This window comes from Thermobia domestica, chromosome 11 (genome assembly GCF_964235325.1).
Source record: "Thermobia domestica chromosome 11, izTheDome1.hap1.1, whole genome shotgun sequence".
Classification (NCBI taxonomy): Eukaryota; Metazoa; Arthropoda; class Insecta; order Zygentoma; family Lepismatidae; genus Thermobia; species Thermobia domestica.
In genome coordinates, this window is record NC_137464.1 from 131,672,714 (window position 1) to 131,692,161 (window position 19,448).

Sequence of the window (19,448 nt, forward strand, 5' to 3'; positions counted from 1 at the left end):
ATCCCAAACAATGTTTCTTAACCCTTTTAAATTATGACTCTTTTTAAAGGTAAACTATAGACTTTCAGTCAAGCAGCTACAGCATCATCCCTATTTATCCTAGGATCATGGTACATACATCACTCTCTTTAGAATAGAACAGCTTTTGAAACGGTAACATTCACATTTCCGTATCATGTCCCTGAAGCGAGAAATTTTGAGAGTAATCGGCATTTTTTAAAACTTTTTTTTTTTTTTTTTTAAATTTTGATCCCCTCTGGATTCCCGTGTGTTAACGCACAGATCTCAAAATCAACTTGGAAATACTAAGGGGTGTACTAAATGTGTGTACAAAATTTCAAGCTTCTACCTTGAGTAGTAAGGATGAGGAAACTATTTAACAATGAGCTAAGAACATTCCCACAATGCCCCAGATGATCCGGATGTAACATAAAAATTTCCTCAGACATCCCTATTTATCCTAGGATCAGGGTTGGCAAAAACCATGATTTTTATTGAAAAAAACAGAAAACCGTTTTTTTGGGGGGGTTTAAACTTTTTTTTTTGTTTTGTTTTGTTTAAATAATTTGTTCTACGCACTTATACCACATATAGACAGAAACTAGTTTTTTTTTTTCGCCTTGGTGTTATTATGCAACAACTGAGTTATGGTACAAGGGGTCACATAAGCCCAAAGTGAAATCCAAACCGCTTCTCGGCTTACATCCGAGAGAAATTATCCTCCGTTTGAACTCTGAACCGGGACTAATTGGCCACAAATGCGATACGTCTGCAGACTCACTCACAAAGGAGTCCTGATAAATAATAAATAAATAAAAATAAAAAAAAAAAACGTTGTACTAATCTCTACAAACTTGTTAATATAACTGTCAAGAGTCATTTCAGAAGGAAAAAAGATAATCAGTTGCACAAGTGAAACCATTACACAGAATTACATATGGACAATTTCAAAGTACTGCAGAGTACAGAAGAACTAATTTAGTCCAAGTTAAAGAAATACGAAGACTTAATTTGCAAATCAGTAAGAAAAGTGAATAAAGATACGAATTATTTTGAGTCCACTTTGGCTCTGACCCATTTATACATAAAGAGTTACAAAAAATACTTCTGATTTCAATAAATGCCTCTCGTGAGGTTTGCATACACCCCCCCCCCCAAAAAAAAAATACGGCATTTCAATGTATTTTATCAACAGTACACATTATTAAAACGAAACAATATTTAGAATTTCTTTGATTGCAATTGCATAAAAATAATAACAAACTATAAAAAAAATCACAAAAGAAACATTCATAAACTTATATAATAAAAAAAAAAAATCTTTTGTAGTATAATCTCTTTGAGTAATGAACGGAGAATTTAGCTCGGAGTATAATACGAATAATATACGGGAGTGAAACGTGATAACCCACAAATGTGTGTTCATCAAGATTTTACGAACACTTACACTTTTACGAACACTTCTCGTTTTTTGGTTTAAACCAGCCAATCTTGTCTAGGATCATGATTTGTACATTATAATCTTCATAATAAAACAAATTTTCAAACGGTACCCTTCAAATGTCTCAATCATGTATCTGGGGCGGGTAAATCAGGAAAAAAGGAATTCTTTGTTAAATTTTAATTTTTACCTCTTGGACCTCTTCCCCTGTTTTAAGACAGAGATCTGAAACAAATCTGAAAAATACTGAAAAATACAAATCTGAAAAATGGGTGCACTGAGTAAATGTGCAAAATTTCAATCTTGTAGGCGCAAAAGTAAGCCCGCGAAAAATAATACCCCAAATACCCCAGATTTCCGTATAAAAGAGGATCTCAGGCAACAGTTTCCTGAGAGATCCCTATTTATCCTAGGAGCATAGTACGTACATCATTTTCTTCAGGATAGAACAGCCTTTCAAACGGTACCAGTCATGTATCTCCATCTGAGGCGGTAAATTCACGAAAAAAGCTACTACTTTTTGTTAAAAATATCATTTTTTAAAAACATTTTTGCCCCTCTGGACACCGCTGTTTCCATGCAGAGATCTGAAAACATCCGAAAATTATTAAGGGGTGCACTGAACGAGTGTGCAAAATTTCAGTCTTCTGATTGCAAAATATATCACGCCAAAAAGTAATAATAATACGCATAACAAAAAATATCTTTTTAAATTTATGACGTCATCACACACTATGCTTCAACGCAGAAAGGCGTGAAACATATGTAACGTGTTCTTAAATGCCTCCAGTCTTGAAGAAAACGAAGTAAAAAGCCCTATTGGAACTTTTTTAATCGAATAATGAAGACTCTACCCTATCACCTAAAAATAGGTGAAACAATTTAAAAGGTTAAGCATTAAGAAAAAAGCACAGCAATGTTTATCAAAATGACTTTTTTTCACAAAAGTTACTGATATTTGGCAGGGGCCTATTTTTAAAAACTCAGAACTAGCTTGCGGCATGAAATACATAAATTTCGCCTGAAGTTATAAAATAAAAAAAAAAATAAAATAAAAAAATGGAGACGGAATAGGATCCCTTTATTCTCGATTTACTGAAAGGTGACTTCTGACAGTTGGGTAAAGCACGTGGAGTATTGGAGGCGCTGTTGCCAGAGGCTCCGCAACAGAGACAGCAGCTCTGGGGACAAACTTAAGACGTTTAACAAGTCGTTTCAACTACCGGCAGCAGCGCGGTCAATGACCTTCGTTGCCTAGCAACAGCGTGAAAGAATACTGCTGCGATTGGCGAACAATCCTCCCTCTCGTTTTGTTTATAACCTGTGCAGCTATCTGTCAGAAGCCACCTTTCAGTAAATGGATAATAAATACGTCCTATAATCTGGGAACAGACAGACACGCACAAAAAAGAATTTTTGTCTTAAATGTCGATGGTTATTTCCCCGTTGGAATAGTTAACGATTTTAAAACCCAAACCCAATGTTACGAAAAGAAGAAAGCAGGATTGCACCGTTACCTGTTCAAAACGGGATTTTCTCTAATCATCCTCTACATGACACTTGTTTTCATACTATACTGTACATTTGAGTCTCATTGTATTATGATTATTAACTTCCATAATCGAAATAACAGAGCAGAAACGAGATTTTACTTATTTTCACTTTAAATTAATTTATTTCGGAATTCGATTTAAATCAACGATTTTTATTTAAAAACTCAAGTGATTTAAATTTTGATTTAAATCAGACTGATTTAAATCAATCCACCCTGCACATCATACTGAGTTAAGTGATAGTTTGGGTTTGGCTACACAATATGTAGTTCTCTAGATATGGGTCGTACAAGAAATTGTTTGATTCAATTAAATATATTGGATTTTCTGGATTAAGGGCCACAAAATTTTTGAACTTCCCCTAAATCGAGATTTTGTAATTTTATATATATATATATATATATATATATATATATATATATATATATATATATATATGGAGTAAGTACATCATACTAAGTAAAGTGATAGCTTGGATTTAGTTACACTATATGTAGTTCTCCAGATTTTTAGGCTGAAATATATTGAATCTTTTGATACAAAAAACGAAATGAAGGTCAATTCAACATTTTCTACTTTGTTGAAATTAGGATTGCATTGGAAAGGTGTCATTTTTTGTGTTATTGCAGAATTTTAGGATAATATGAGAAAGGTAAAAATAATAGTGTTTTCTAAAAGTCGAACACCCACACCTCCCTTAAATTTTTGAACACACCCCTGATTTTGAAATCCTAACGGAAACCCTGCTAGACAGTGTTGTAAAAAGTCCTCCTTAATGATCGATATATCCGAAAAGCAGGGTTGGCAAAAACCATGGTTTTTATTAAAAAAAAACATGGTTTTTATTTTAAAAAAACAAAAAAAAACGGTTTTTTTTTGGTTTAAACCAGGTTTATTTAGTTTAAATAATTTGCTTTATATATTCATATCATATATGGACAGAAATAAGTTTGTTTCGCCTTGATGTTATTATGCAACAGCCGGGTTATGCTGGAAGGGGTCACACAAGCTTAAAACGGAATAAAAACTGCTTCTCGAGTTACATCCGAGAGAAATTGTCCTCCATTTGAAATCGGAACCAGGATTAATTGGCCACAAATGCAATACGTCTGCCGACTCACTCACGAAGGAATCCTGATAAAAATACGTTGTACTGATCTTTACATCTTCTTAATATAGCTCTCAAGAGTAATTTCAGAAGGACAAAAAGATAAACAGTTGCACAAGTGAAACCATTATACTGAATTACATATGGAGAATTTCAAAGTACTACGGAGTACAGAAGAACTAATTTAATTCAAGTTAGTTAACAACGATTTTTATTGGTCCAAATTAAAGAAATACGACGACTTAATTTGCATATCACAAAGATACGAATTATTTGAGTCCACTTTGGCTCAGACTCATTTATACATAAATAGATATCGAAGATACTTCTCATTTCACTAAATGCCTCTCGTGGGGTCTGTATGACCCTCCCCCCCCCCACACACACACACACACATAAAGTACGGCATTTCGATGTATTTTATCAATAGTAAACATTGAAACAAAACAATATTTAGAATTTTTCTTTGATTGCAATTACATAACAATAATAACTATAAAAAAATCACAAAACAAACATTTATAAACTTACATTAAAAAAAGTTGCTTTTGTAGTATAATCTTTTTGAGTAATGACTGGGGAATTTAGGTCTGAATATAATACGAATAATATACGGGAGTGAAACGTGATAACCCACAAATGTGTGTTCATCAAGATTTTACAAATACTTACACTTTTACGAACATTTTCGTTTTTTGGTTTAAACCAGTCGGTTTTTTTGAAAAAACCAGCTGGTTTAAACCTTGGTTTAAACTACCTTGGTTTAAACCAGCCAACCCTGCCGAAAAGTGTCCAAAACGTGTCGGAATCGTTCCAGTGGGATGTCAGAAGTAACGTACCGGCAGTGATGATAGCGTGAGTGTTAAGGTATGGCGAACTACATGCCGTGTTCAAATATCAAAGAAAATTAAGGGTTAAGTGCCAAAGTTGGGCGTCCGTGTAGAGCAAATTTTTAAAATTTACAGGGAAGATATGGATAATTTGATTGTTTGTGTGCTTGATAATATCTAAGGATCTCGAAAAATATCTTTGTTATATTTAACGCTTACAAACATGAGACTATTCAGCGAGCGCAGGGAACTACTTGGCGGAAGGTAACAGAATAGTTGTATAGTGGGAAACTAACGAGCATTTATATTATCAACATGGCGGCAAATATACCAAAACGATGCAAAGGATGTGAACTGACTGTTAAATGTCGTGAAGCAATACGTTCATAACGAGCCAAATCTTCTAAAACTATGTGAAGAGTATGAATTAATAAACCTAAGAACAAATTGTGGGAAGTGTTCAAAGGAGGTGACAGCGAAAAAAGTTATTGTTTTCACTACGAACCGAAGTACTAAGGTAAGTATATATATATATATATATATATATATATATATATATATATATATATATATATATATATATAAATTAGAGTTTAATGAAGACTGAAAGCAACGTGCCCTGCGGGGCTCTACCCTGCCTTCACTCGCTCGGCAATACTGTGTGAATTAAATAGTAAACTTTGTTCGGACGTCCAAGACACCTCTGTTGTATATGCAAACCAAACTTTTCCCCTATCTCACGATCTAATGAAAGGAACCCTAAAGTCAGTTAAGAACGTAGGAATTGTAAAATTATAAATTTTAATAGCTTTTATAAACATTTTGCTTGAAAAGTATCGAACGCCCAACTTCGGAATAAATGCCAAAATGAAAACAGCAATTTGAATTACCTGACGTGGTAAAGGATAAAACAACAGAGTTTTAAAGACTTCTTAAATTCCTCATATTGCTAGATTGTAAGAAGAATCCACGATAATTAAATTTTTGCAAAAGTGTGAAATACTCAATTGTGATGTCAGAAATGCGAAAAACATATGATACAAAAGAGAGAAAGAAAATGAATTTTTTTAAAGTTTTACGTTCCACGGTTATGCAGGCTAGGCTAAAGGAGATGGTGATGATGAGAAATGAATGAAATTGTGCAACGAAGAAAGTGGGAGGAAACGGCGGAAAACCCACGCACACGGTGTTTGTCCACCACAAAGCTCACTTGGTGCGAGATGGAATCGAACCAAGGACCACATAAAGCAGAGGTGACCGTTCTACTACTGGGCCACAACGGCTCCTGCAAGGGAAAAGAATCAGTTGATGGATTAATGTTAGTGTGATTAAGTAAGACATGAAAAGCAAAGAGAGAAATTGGCAGTGAAAGTGCACGGCAAAGAAAGTATTGGTGAAAATTCCAGTGGAAGGTAGGTGTATATGTAATTTATACGCATACTCTCCATGGGTGGTTTGCATGCTCCACATGGACGCTCCTCTCTGGTCCTCCTACTGCAGTCCTGCCCTCACTTAGGAAGATTTGTGTTCTTTACTGGCCACCTAGGATGAACTGATTTATATTTTTAAGTTGGTTCGTGTTTTATGCTCAACCTTCCTAAAGTGAATCTGCACCCATTAACGCAATTCCTCCCTTATTTAAGGCAGTAAGAATCCATATCTTGCTAAGAGAAGTTTACAATTCATAAAATGGGACAGCACGTAAATTTTAATATATGAGAAAATTATCTTATCTCTGTGATTCTTTCACTCACCATTAACAAACCAATTTTCCACCAATATCATTACATTTCCCGACTAGAGGAAGAAGAGTAAAGAATATACAGACAGTTCATTACGCACGATAATATTGCGCGCCTTACACGGAACAGGGTTGGAACTTACTAAAATCGCAAGTGTTGTAACAAAAAAAAAAAAAAAAAAAAAAGTACTTCACATAGACATCTAGGGCCTTATGCAGAGCCGTTCTGACAAGTGATTAGAGCCATACTAAAGAGTTCGAGTAACATATACTTCCTACAGTAGTCATGCCTTTAGTATGACGCTAATCATACTTCAAAACGACTCTGCATAAGACGGCTAATGTTCTTATTTTAAATATACTAATGTCTAAAGAAGATAGATAAAGAATAATAAAATTATGTGCTTTAACGTATTTGTGTTTTGTTTTATCGTGATAATTTCAATGCACTACTGACATCGTGCCAGTGATGCCAGTTGGCGGGAAATTTCCCGTAAAACGGGAAATCCTGATCACTGCCGGGAATGCGGGAAGTTTTCTTTAAAATAGGCTAAAATCGGGAAATTCTGACATTCTCAATTTTACTAGTATGTTTCATCATTCATTCATTTTTCCTACTTTTGCTTAACAATTCCTTCACTGACTTATCTCAATGTTGACCAACTAAGCAGTCATATAGCCAGCAACCACATGACAGAAGAAAGCGACTAGATAAAGACAAAATTAAACGAAAAGGGTCTGGTACTATGGACTCTTGCTGTGAACTGACCATGAGTAAATATCTGGTCTTTTCGCTGTTGCTACCTTTTCCCTCGCACACGTGAGATTGGTTTATTGTTTCCAAAACAAAAGGAGGTAATACAATTGTCTGGTGGTTCTGTGTTTTGGCACACAAACAGGTGTCACTGCTATGTTTGAATAATAAAAGGAATTTTCAAACCAATTCGATACATATAAGAAAAGGAACAGCGAACAGAGGGAGACAAAAAATGTAGCAAGTCAAGTTTTCCGCGTTGGGCCATTGTAGAGAGTAAATATTTTGATAATGTCCCGTAGATGCGCTTAGACCTTTCCTACCTATCCTTACCACTTTTCAGCACGAAAATATGTAGGATGTCTGAAATGATGAATCAATAAACAAGATAGAAAAATGAAATGAAATCTTTGAGTTTTACGTCGCACGGTTATGCCGGTTAGGCTAAAGGAGACGGTGATGATGAATAATAAATGAAATGGTGGAATGAAGAAAGTGGGAGGAAACGGGAGAACCCCGAGGAAGCCCACGCACACGCTATTTGTCCACCACAAAGTTCACTTGGCAGGGGCTGGGATCGAACCCGAGACCCCAAGTACCAGAGGTGAACGCTCTACCAGTGAGCCATCGCGACCCCATAAACAAAGCAGAAAACAATACTTCACACTGCTATCATTTGTTGTAGGCCTACATCTTAATGAAGTTGTTTTCCATAGAAGCATAGCCCTCTTTTCGAAATAGTTCCTTCGTGTCGCAGAAGTGTCAAATTTAGTCTTGTTTCGAACTAGAGTGAAAGAGAGAAATGCAGCATTTGTTTCGCGGTATTTTTTTATTTTTATTTATTTTATTATTACTATTATTTTTTAAGATGAGCGAGAGTAAGAAACGAGATGAAACTAGGAGATCTAACAAGGAGTGATTTTCGGATCAACAATTTAATAGGGTTTACAGTCCGCGTCGGGAATCGATACCAATACTAGGTATGAGCTGTTGTAACGTAGAGTTCTTTTGTAGTAAAAGTGAACTTCAGTATCACACAAAAAACTTCAAGCATCTAGTTAATGTAATGCAATAGCAAAATACTTTGTCTATTACTACAGCTTTTTTTTTTTTTTTTTTTTTCAAGGAACAAGTAATGTGCAGCAACACAAAAATCTTGTTAAGACCAGAAAATCGTATTGTGTTTCTTTGCCGAACATAACATTCCCTTCCAAAGCATAGAAAAAAGCATGCTGTTCGTTAAAAAAAGTTCACATTGTTTTTAAAATATATATATATATATATATATATATATATATATATATATATTTTAATATTGAGCCAACAGCTTTGTGATATCATACATTTCTCATATTGTAAATAGTGGCTTTTATATTACGAGAATGAGTTCAACTGTACGTTATAGGCCATCTAAAGTGACATTTTTCAAAATTATTTATGACTAGATGTTGTAAATTGTATCTATTTTAGTTGGCGGGAAATGTTGCGCCTAATCGGTAAATTTCACGGCTTCGGACGGAAAATTAGCTGTTACAAAACTGGCATCACTGCATCGTCCAAACATGCACCTTGGATTTCTTGTTGAGTTGCTGATATGTTGGGTTTAGTGATGGGCAAAATGATTCATTTCGAAGAATCGATTCATTTACTCTGATTCACTGAAATGATTCGATCATTTAATTCGTTCATATGAATTGGTTGTCAGCGCGCATTCCCTTCGCGCAAGTGAATTGGTTGGGAATGATTCGCTCATTGAATCAGTTAGGTTTCCGCGCATCTATTTTGCGCAGATGAATTATTTGATCATATGAATTGAGTGGGAATTATTCGATCATATGAATCGGTTAGGCTACTGCACTTCTTTTCTGCGCAACTTAATAAATTCCTTGTGAGGAAGTACAACCTCGTGTATCATCTTTGCCACATGACACGGCCAGCGCTAGCGTTGCATTGGGGTGAGTGCGTGGTAGCTCGGGAACTCTTAAGCTTCAGTGCTGTTATGAAGTTTCAATAATATGGTGTTGCTCTTCTCCCATTGTTGTTATTTTTGCATCCTGTTTTCATATTAAGGCCTGAGGCAAAAACTAAAACTTGCAATCTCCACGTTTTTTCTGCAATTTCAGTTCTCGAGGAAATACTTTGTTGAAATATAATTCATAAGATTTTCACGGGATACGAGAAGTCTTAACAATTTATTTTCAACTTCTTATTGTCGTACATATTAATATGGGCAGGGGCGGACTGGCAACCATAGAGCCCACCCTGCTAAACTGAAATTGAGGGGCCACTGTATAAAAATGTAAAAAATGTACTTGGCATTCTTCATATGTATTACATATAAAAGTCCATCTTCGAATAGTATCCCATATGTATGGAATAGTATCCCATATATTAATACAAAGGAAAATTTTAACCTCGACCCTCTCGACCCTAGAAGGATTTAGCCGAAACGGCACATAAGAAAGTTGACCCGAGCCGACCCCTGGCTAGAGCAGCCCTGACCCTAGCGTAGGTGACGTGACCCGACCCGTGTCTCAAGCAGGCTTGACTCGACCCCTAACCCATGAAAGCCTGATCTGACCCGTTTGAAAGCACTACGCGGCAGCAAACAGTTCAGTTAATTTCGTGTTCGCCTGTTAAAGTTGTGTAATTTCAAGTAAAAATAGTCAAAAGATAAGCTACAATTGACTGAAATCATCCAAAGACGTGGTGTATACATTATAATTTATAAACACCTTAGACAGAAAAACAAAAAATACCTGGCAACTGTCCTTCAGTACTCGAATGCACGGGCGTCTCTGACGGGGGGTCGAGGGGGACGCGTCCCTCCCAATATTTTGAAATACAAAATATTCAATATTTTATTCTAATTTAACTAACGACAGGCTGTGAAACGATTATAACAGAGTTCTTGATATACCTCAGGGGATCCGTGAATGTAAGCAGAAAAGTAGCAAATGGAATCGAAAATGATAAACAGGTTGGGCTAGGTAGCACCATTTAAATCACTTTCTTTGGTGTCCCCCTCAAATTTAACATCCCAGAGACGCGTCTCGAATGAGTCACATCACGCTCGTTTGTTTCTTGGCGCTTCACAGATTCAAATAGCCTACGTTGTTTTGGGTCAGATCTTTTTGTAAATCACATCTTCGTTTGTGTTCTCGCTTTTTAGCACCACTTTTATATTTTTTCTTTACAGTAATCTTACAATCACTCCTACCATCCATACTGACACAACCATATCTGTCTTCCACGACAAACGACACGTAACTGCTGTTCCAATAATTGAATTGTTGCTATCGGATTTGCTCTTCGATGTAATATACAAATAAAACACGAGCCGAGGGCAGCAACCTGTTTGGGGGGCCCACCCTGCATTTGCAGGGTAGCAGGGTGGGCCAGTCCGCCCCTAAATATGGGGAAAATATAGAGCCCTAAGTCCACCATAAAGCCTATTTGGCGTAAATAGGAGAAAATCAGGGATCCCATCCACCAGAGGTGAACGCTTTACCACCTCTGGGGATAATTCTTAGCCTCGGGGTATTTTCTACTCGCCTACCCCTGAAATCATCACTGTTCGTCTATATTCTTAAGAGAAAACCATTAGTTAGTTAAATTTGAGTTGAGTTGATTTTGAGCTTAACGTCCCATTCAGCAGCAAAGCTATATGAGACGTGGACCTACTGATTAACATGGAATCCAAACCACATGAGCTCTTGCCGGGAATCGATCCCGGGTCTCCCACATCCTCTTGTTTACATGGAAGCTCAGAAAACCATTTGTATCTGTACTTCCATTTCAATAGTAGTAAAGCGAAAAATAGGTACCACTAAGCAAGGGCGCCGATTTCTCTGTAACTTCGGGGGGGGGGGGGGCTTTAAGGTGCGTTTGGTTGCAGACAAGGGTCCAAAGGATTTTAAGACTAATTCAAATTATGCCAAATGTTGAATATTCATAAAAATACATTTGAGCATTCAGGGGGTCCGGGCCCCCAGAATCGGCACCCTTGCCACTAAGCTCTGTTGCATGTGGACAAATGTTTCTACTGAAAGATGCAATGCATTGTCTTCCCAGAAAGAATCTGCGCTCGTTTTTCTATGCATTTATATACATTTGTGAAATCCATTATGTACAGTACAAATAGTTTACAGTGCACTTTTTCTGTATAAATATTGTATTTAGATTGAATATAATATAATACTTTGAGCTGATAATGAAACATTAAAATTGACCTTTTTGGCTAGTGCAGTTGAAAGTGATGGTAATAGCTTTATCCAATGTACGTACAGTATCTTGATAATATAGATAAGTGATCATCAAGAGTATGCTGAAACTAACTATGAAATCGTATTACATCTAATTGAGTAACACTGTCAGTACTTCACGACGAGAAGAAAACAACAGAAAAGTTTATTTTGAAAGTAATCTGCTGCCAACAACGCGGCTTCCTCTCTTCCCAGAAGCAACCCTACCACGCAGGAAGAAAAAAAAAAACGCATGCATCTACGAAAGCAGGAAGAAAAAGGGAGCATACGGTTTTCTTTCTTTTACCAATCCCCGTGAACTGCAAGCGCATTTGCAGGAAGCAACCCTACCAATTCTCTCACACAAGCTGATTCTCAATTCATTTCGATCACGGCAAGCAATTCAGTGAAAAGTACAAATGATTCATTGGAAGAATCGATTCATTTCTGGCAAGAATCATAATTCATTTGATTCACGCCATGATACGTTCATAATGATCGAATCGTTCATGATCGACACAACACTAATTGGGTTGTGCATTCCCCTTCCAACTGTAATGCTATTTCTTCACACTATACAAATATCAGCAAAATTTTTGGAAAGAGTAAGACAGCGGGAAACACGAAAAATCAAATTATAATTGTATACCTGTTAACAAAAACTGAATCGCAAATTTTGTGTTATGATCACGGAAACCGCTATAAAAAGGATCTATATGTATATTTAGTTTCATATCCTTGCCACGTTCAAATCGTTCCCATCGACTGCCTTTGTACTCAGGAAGAAACTTCGCCTTAACCTCATTTATAAATAACACACAAAAAAGCCATAAACGGAACGAATGTGATGTCGATGGGACGAGTTATTCTTATTACTAAGACATTCATCATTTTGAGGTTTAAAAATAATAATATAGAAGTACACAGTTAACGGATCAACTCTAAGTTTCTAGAACAATATAGCAGAGTGAAAACATTTTTAAATAGAACTAACATGTTTGTAGGTAACACGGACGAATTTAGAAAAGTGAAAACAAAAACAATTCCAGTTCCGTGAAATGAAAGTACTAATAAAACCGTAGACAATTCAGTCAAGGTGTGCAGAAGAATCTATCAACCTCCTAGTTACCATTCTTGCTTCGTCGAAAAGTGACATTGGGAAGGAGTAGTGCAGTTTCTGATGGCAATGGACGTTAAGACACTGTAAGTACGCTCGTAAAGAGCTCTGTTAGTGACTCTGGTGAAAAATACACATAGACAGTCCTGACATGTAAAACGAGAATGTGAACCCTTCAATTATCTTGTTAATATCATTCATTTAATAAGCTCTTTTGGTAATGGTTTATCTTATATGCACTTTGTTATATATAATTGTAATAAATTAGTTTTCTTCATGTAATGCCTATAAAAGAGAATTTCTAACTCTATACTACCTCTCTTACGTCAGTTTGGTCAAGATCAGGTCCCCCGTTCCCGTATTCACCAATACCGTTCACGCGTTCAGTTCCCCAACGAACCTCTCTCTCATTATGTCTTTTCCAAAAAGCATTTAGCAGACCAAGCTTATACTCAGCTAGACTTTCAGGAATTTTTGTTAGAATGTGTTTCTAGTATGTTACCTGAATATATTCGTTGGTTTGGAACGCGCACAATTTGAGATTATCCCACCCTCTTAGATGAAGTAACCTTGCTGGAACGGACCAACCACCTTGTTCACAAACGGGAAAACGAAACAAAGACACATTCCACAATCGCGATCGATACCACAGCGCAGGCTATTTCCGAACTAACAGATCAAATATCTCAACTCCGTCTCCATGTTAATACTCTTTCAAATTCCCAATCCGCATCTGTCCATTTTGCTCCCTCCCGTTCCCGTTCTCCAAGTCCTCATAACCGCTTCTACTCCTCCAAACCATCCCGACCTTCTTCCCCGAACCCAACTCACTCACCTTCCTCTTCCTTCCTCCCACATTCCCATTCCACCAATTCTCTCACAACCTATCAACACCATTCTTCGCCGATTCCTCCACCTTTTCATTCCGCTGCTTCCACCTCTACCTCATGTGCACCTTGCACTATGCACTCCGCTCCCCTCCCACATTCCCATCCCACCAATTCTCTCACAACCTATCAACACCGTTCTTCGCCGACTCCTCCACCTTTTCATTCCGCTGCTTCCACCTCTACCTCATGTGCACCTTGTACTATGCACTCCGCTCCCTCCCACATTCCCATCCCACCAATTCTCTCACAACCTCCTATCAACACTGCTCTTCACCGACTCCTTCCCATTTTCATTCCACTGCTTCCACCTCTACCTCATGTGCACCTTGCGCTATGCACTCCACTTCCCTCCCACATTCCCATACCACCAATCCCAGTACACCCTCCTGCACTAACTGTGTCCCACAGCAACATCAATGTTGCCAACACGTTTCTTCAACCCCTTCCCATACTTCTCATAACTCCACAAACATTACCAAACGGAAGAACCCCAAGAAACAGTGGCGCTCTAGTCAGAACAAACAACCTCCATCCCAGAATGTTTTTACCACACAATCTACCCAAATACCTATTCCTCCCTACCCGTTTTATCATCCTTTTTTCCAATATCCCACACCTTCGTTCCCTCCTTCTGCCCCTGGGACCACACAAAACACGCCTAAGAATTCAAAAAACGGCCAAAATTAGCGCTGGAGTCATCTCACCGCGCGTTAACCACCCAATCTTCGCTCCCCACAGCAACTAGCCAGGAATACCATACCCTTCCCTTGCAGTTTAAGGGAAATCCTCCGTATATACAGGGCACTCACGCAAACAAAGAATTACTTTTTTGCCTCGATAGTGGTGCAGACGTAGGATTATTTCCATTTGAACTATTGGAACCGAATGCGCATACTTTCCATCTCCCGTCCCTTCTTCACGGTTTGTCAGACAAACCCGTCCAATTGAATCGCGCTACTATTCTCAAAATTAACTTTAATGGTCGTAATTACTCCATTCTTTTTCGGTTAGTTCCCTTCAAAAATTTCCCACCCCTTCTTTCATCACGTTTTTTGCAAGATCACCAATCAATTTTGGATTACTCACAAGGCACTTTGTCCTTGAAACATTTTGGAAAAATGCCACACACTGTAAAAGATAAAAACCCAGTTAGTATTAACATCTCGCATTTCTTTCAAAAACACTCCAAACCTCAGGTTGTATTTTTTGCGCGGCGCACTACTGTTATTCCCCCTCATTCTGTTAGATTCGTTCCACTTGCTACTAATGGTTATTTCCCTGATGCACAGTTTCGCCTACATACACCGATTTCTCGGAATTTAAGTAAATGTTATATGGCACATACTGTAGTTTCCACACAAAACCTTGTTCTCCCGTTAGCTAATCTCACAAACAAAAAGCAAACAATTCAGGCTCATAATCCGGTAGTTATAGGTTCTCTCTTTTCCCAACAAGACAATAACCACAATATCCTGACTGTTAGGCAAATATATTTTCCTACAGACGAAGATGCGGCACGCAACAAAGAAAAGCGTCTTAAAGAAATTGGTCATCTCATAGATATTAGTAAATTTAAGCTGTCTCCAGACATGAATGAGAATCAACAAGCTCAAATGCGGGAATTACTCTCCGAATATGCCTTTTTATTTCAATGGGCAAGTGGCCATTTTACCAAGATAGATTCTTTTGTGGCAACATTAGATTTAGAAGACAAAATTCCATTTCAGTGTAACTCTTTTGTCATTCCACACAAATTACGCCCCAAAGCGAGAGAGTTAGTTATACAACTTTTGAACCAAGGGATTTTTGAAAAATCGGATTCCCCCTATAAAAACAACATCCTCTTTGTTCTAAAACCAAATTCTGAATCTCTTAGGGCCGTATTTAATTTGAGGGTTTTGAATGGGAAATGCCGTACTCTAGCTTCTCCATTAGAGGACATACAGGACGTTATAGATTCGCTTAGTGATTCCACTTTTTTTTCGAGTTTCGATCTCCATTCCTCTTTTCATCAGTTATCCCTTCATCCTGATGATCGCCCTGCAACAGCCTTTAGTTTAAAGGGCCTCTCTTTGCCCTTCAATCATATGCAACTCACTTCAATTCCACAGGGTTTCAAAAATTCATCTATTTTATTACAACAGGTATTGCAAACTATCTTTCGGGATTTATATACCAATAACATCACTTCGTTCGTAGATGACATGTATATCCATGCTGATTCTTTTGATCACATGATGACAGTTTTACGCGCATTTTTTCATACAGCTGCAAAACATTCCTTGCTGTTCAATATCAACAAATCAGTATTTGGCGCTAGACGGATTAAATGCTTAGGTCATATTGTGGAAAATCATACAGTCAAACCTGATCCCGAGAAAACCGCTGCCCTCGCCAATGCACCCAAACCGACCACCATCAAAGGGTTAAAAAGTTGATTAGCTTCGGCTAATTACTTTAGGAAATTTTTCCATCACATTTCTCTCATATTAGCCCCACTTTATGAAGCTATTTCGAATGGAAATCGCAAATTGATATGGACACCTGAAAGAGACCGTGCCTTCGACCAGATGAAGCACCTCCTCACTTCCCCACCAGTTCTTGCTTTGTACTCAACAAAGAACAGAGAACATATTTTAATGTGCGATTCCTCAGCCCTAGGCGTTGGCGCCGTATTGTTACAAAAAGACCTTAGCTCTAATGTCATTCAGCCCGTCTGTTATGTTTCTTCCAGGCATCCAAAAACTGTCAACCCACTCCCAATTTTTCATCAGGAATTGTACGCAATTTTCTTTTCGCTTAAGAAATTAGAAAAATACCTTCTGGGAAAACATTTTACTTTGATCACTGATAACATTTCCCTCCTCGCTATTAGGAAAACTGTTATCCCAAACGCAAAAATTCTCCGGTGGATCACTTATATCAACACTTTCACTTTTACAATCAAACACGTAAAAAGTCAGTCTAACGCAGTTGCCGACCTACTTAGCCGTTTTCCTCTGGACGTCTCACCAGACGCCATTGCCTTAGAACAGGATGACACTCCCGATGCCGTCCTCTTTACCAATACGACTGATACTGACCAGACCCACCCATCCTTGGAGGACACTCCTCCTACTGTTCTAACTACAATAGGTGATAACACTGACCTACCAAATCTCCAGCTTCAGGACCGTTTTTTTGGCAAAATTATTACGACTCTAAACACCAAAAATGAATCAGACCCGGCCTTTCAACGTCTCACAAAACAGTACGTTCTTAAGAACAACATCTTGTACAGAAAAATGTATCGTGCCTCGCAAACCCGTTTGCTTGTCTGTATTCCGGACGCACTAAAACCTGCTTTATTTCAGGAATACCACGGAGAACTTACTCATGTAGGCTTTAACAAACTTTACTGGATGATACGTTATAAATATTACGTACCACGCTTGAAATCTTGGTTAGCGAGTGAACTCAAATCTTGCAAACAGTGTGCAATTTTCAAACGCAATTATTTGCCCAACAACCCCAACATACAACGTTTTCCCCAAGCTCCCCTATTTTCGGTTTATAGCTTGGACTTAGCAGGGAAATTCATAGCCAGTGACCCAGAGCAATACCAATATTTCTATGCCGCAACCGAACATTGCACAGGCTTTACCATTACACAACCCATCACTACCCCAAATACTGACAATTTCATCTCCTTCATTACGAACCAAATAATCATTCCCTTTGGTGTTCTTTCCTGTATTTATACGGACCGTCAGTCAAGCCACACTTTCACTTTATCCCTGAGCTTTCTCAAATCACTCAACATTACAGTTAAGTATGGATTACCATATCAGCATTTCACACTAGGAAAAGTTGAACAACGTCTGGGCACATTGCAAACCAGTCTTAAATTTCTGTGTCAATCTAACCAAAAACTCTGGCCAAAATATTTGCCTCACGCCACTTCCGCACTTAACAAGACTCCATTAACATCTTTAGGTGTCTCATCTCATGAATTGTAATATGGAGTACCTCCTCGCCTACCCATAGATAACTTGCTGCATGTTGAGAAAGAACATCTAGATTTACAGGATCGCCTTTTGGCACTAAAAGACATGAGGGATTTAGTTGAATATAGGAAGCACCAAGCATTTCTTGACTTCAAGAAAAAAGTCGAATCAAGCAAACCGCCCACAGAGTTCCTACCGGACTCTCAAGTTATGATTTTGGACACATCCTCTCAGCCTGGTACTTGTAAACCACTGTCCAGAATTTATAAAGGACCTTATACGCTCATATCAACTGTTTCTCCAAACGAAGTCCTCGTTGACATAGAGGGTAAACCCACCCTTACAGGAAAGACTCGTTTGAAACATTACGTACCACCAACAACACCTAATTCAGAGTTCGAAATGATATATAAACGTTTTTTGAAATCGTCTAATTAAAGTTTTAAGCTGGCAAAACTTCCGACTTTGTCTCTCGTTCTGCCATGGACTCATATTTCAAAAGGAACTTTATTTTCAAATCCCCTGTTAGGTAGGCAACAGACTTCACACAAATCTTTCTCCCGTGCAATCATTTTCGGCCCTACAATGCATTCATATCTCACCTCCCAAATTCTGATTTCATATTGAGGCATTGGTTAACTGCCCGACATACCACCTTAACCTCTTATCCCTTTTCCCCTTTCTTCCCTTCCAGTACGTAACCCGCCACATAGACAATAGCGACGCTGAATGTACTCAGCACACCTTTTCCTAAGCATGCAAGGAAAAGTACTTGTTTATATTCACTTATTTCCTTCTTGTATCTTAATTTTAAACAGTTGGTTCTGTTTAAACATTTGTGCACACCTTAGGATACACGAATGAAATCTGTTGAATATTTCCATACAACTCACGCTCAATAGACATTATTTATATAAGAAAAGACACATCCACCCTTTACCATTTTCATAGCATCTTAATACAAAGCGACTAAATTCCGTTTCTTTCGATTCAAATATACGGTTACGTCGTGACCCACTCCAACGACTACTAACTCCGCCACTATGTCCTTTCCTTTCCTACGACCCCTTTGCCCTCGATACATCATAATCACCCACTAATTCAGCGTAACATACTGTTTATCTTTAAATTTAGGTGTTTACTTTATTTTCCACAACAACAACAACAAAAGAATTTCTAGGTAATACTTACCAAATTTCTTCTTCCGGACGGTCATAATAACATCCTGTTTATGTCCTACTCACAGAAACACTAAACTTTCACCCTTGAACCTTCCTTCTACTCGCACACAATTACGGTACAAATCACCAAGAAAACACTTTCGCACAGGTCATTTACCTTGAATTCTCTATGATGCAGTGTGACCTACTTTGGCTAGTGGACAAAATAGCCTCTTCATCCCGTTACTCTTCTACCAAAATATTTTGTTTCTGTTGAGGACCACAACAAAAGAACTACACCAGATTATAGGTACTAACATAATAATAATAATAATAATAATAATAATAATAATAATAATAATAATAATAATAATAATTCACTCCTACTTCCATCCCTTTTCCTCCTTGTAGTCTATCGTGTTGTCCTTCGTTCCTCGAATTCCTGCCTTCGACTCCCGATTGGTTTCAATCACGGCTTTCTCCTTAATTTTTATTTGCAATAATTATTGCCTCCTACAAACAATTTGCACTATTTTCTGTCTGTCACCGATTACATTTTTTTCACCCGTGACCTTTGTCAACAGTAATTTTGTGGTGCATACATGGTATCAGACATGTCTTCTC

At 37.7% G+C, this 19,448-nt stretch overlaps 1 protein-coding gene across 4 annotated transcripts in view; it reads right to left on the reverse strand.

The window, feature by feature from the left end:
- The window catches only part of LOC145664449 (DNA topoisomerase 2-binding protein 1-A-like), a 1,008,895-nt gene extending 990,012 nt beyond the window's left edge, over nucleotides 1–18,883 (reverse strand). For 3 of the 4 annotated variants that reach the window (XM_081731136.1, XM_081731137.1, XM_081731134.1), the window contains exon 1: nucleotides 6,687–6,840. The gene's annotated coding sequence lies outside the window, so the exon portion shown is untranslated. Of the gene's footprint in view, nucleotides 1–6,686; nucleotides 6,841–18,855 lie in introns of those variants that run through there. The other variant, XM_081731135.1, reaches the window with a different exon arrangement.
- Nucleotides 18,884–19,448: the final 565 nt, after the last annotated feature.